Source organism: Oryzias melastigma, linkage group LG17 (assembly GCF_002922805.2).
Source record: "Oryzias melastigma strain HK-1 linkage group LG17, ASM292280v2, whole genome shotgun sequence".
NCBI lineage: Eukaryota > Metazoa > Chordata > Actinopteri > Beloniformes > Adrianichthyidae > Oryzias > Oryzias melastigma.
Window position 1 is genome coordinate 6656641 of NC_050528.1, and position 1429 is coordinate 6658069.

General features: G+C 35.1%; 1 long non-coding RNA gene across 1 annotated transcript in view; it reads right to left on the reverse strand.

The window, feature by feature from the left end:
• Positions 1-478, reverse strand: part of LOC112147552 — a 2276-nt gene extending 1798 nt beyond the window's left edge. The window contains exon 1 of the long non-coding RNA XR_002919472.2: positions 447-478. This is a non-coding gene — a long non-coding RNA (uncharacterized LOC112147552). The remainder of the gene's footprint in view (positions 1-446) is intronic.
• Positions 479-1429: the final 951 nt, after the last annotated feature.

Below are 1429 nucleotides of genomic sequence, written 5' to 3' on the forward strand. Positions count from 1 at the left end.
CAATTCAATTCAATTTTTATTTTAAACAAGAACAACAAAAAGAAAGAAACAAACAAAAAAATAAAAAAAGAAACAATGCAAATTATCCCTCAAACAATCTCGGATGTAACAAAATTGTCAGAGTTTAAAAAAGCGGCTTTTAATTATTCAGCCCAAATTAAATATATCAATATATCTTTATTCATACTGAGAAACTGAAGACAAAACAAAATAAAAAGGATGTGTCAAAAATTCATTTCGCCAGTGTTGTCCAATAAAAAAGAAGCACATAAATACCTACAAAAATGTAAGTAGTGTACTCACTTTTGTGAGATACTAAGTATATATATATATATATATACTGTGTATTTACATACATATATATAGTTTCTTCATATTTGTTAATTATATCACCCTTAAGGAGTACTTAAAATGTATGTATGGTTGGACAATTTTTGATGTCTTACCTATAGTTATTCCAGACCTGCACCCCACTTGTGATGATGCACTACAGGGTGAAAAACCCAGTTACAGTACAGGGGTTAGAGACCAGAGACATCTGCGGGCTCCGCGGATCCGCGAATACGGAGGCCCACCCCCCACCCACCCCCGCAGCCAAAGAATGTCTGTTACCAATCCATACTCAACAAAAACACTTCTGATGATGCTTTGTAAAACATTTGTTAAAGAACATTGCAGTATTGCTTGACATAAAGAGCTTTTTTTAAAATTCAGAACAAAAGACGGTACAGCAGCATAGTTTATGACGCATGTGAGGAGTGTCAAAAACTAGAACCGAGAGGACAACTTCTTCCAGAAGAGGCTGGTTTCATCTATAATAATCATCTGCTCCTGATGATAATTATCCTCCGTGAATCTTCCGCAAATTTGTGAAACCGCGGATAAAGAACACTAATAAGTGTGGGGAACATCACATGTATATATATATATATATAATGTTTTTTTTAACGAAAATTTGGATTATCTAATGAGATAATGGCCTAAGAAATATGTATAAATATGATACTAATGCTATATGAGGTTAATAAAGGAATGCAAAGAGTGGAGAAAAGCAACAAGACAAAATGAGGGATAAAATCACTGACATGCTTAAAAGTACCAAAAAAAGGTTATAAACAGTGCAGCATTTCACAACACCAGACCGGCAAACAGATTAGCAAGCATCTTGAAGCTCTTTGAAGCTCCCAACACTCGTCTTCACTGAAGTCGGTGTTTTCTGGGACGACATGGAATGCATTTTACCATCATAGTGCTGCATCCCTCCACACAGCCTTGTTTGCAGCCAAATGATTGTTGTCCCATTAATATTCTATTAGTTTCATTCAATCATTCAAACCTCATCAAATGTCCATGTCACTGCTGTGCCATCTCAATAACGGCGGTAATTAGACTCGTTCACATGCATTATTAAAGAAAAAAATGGACTGCA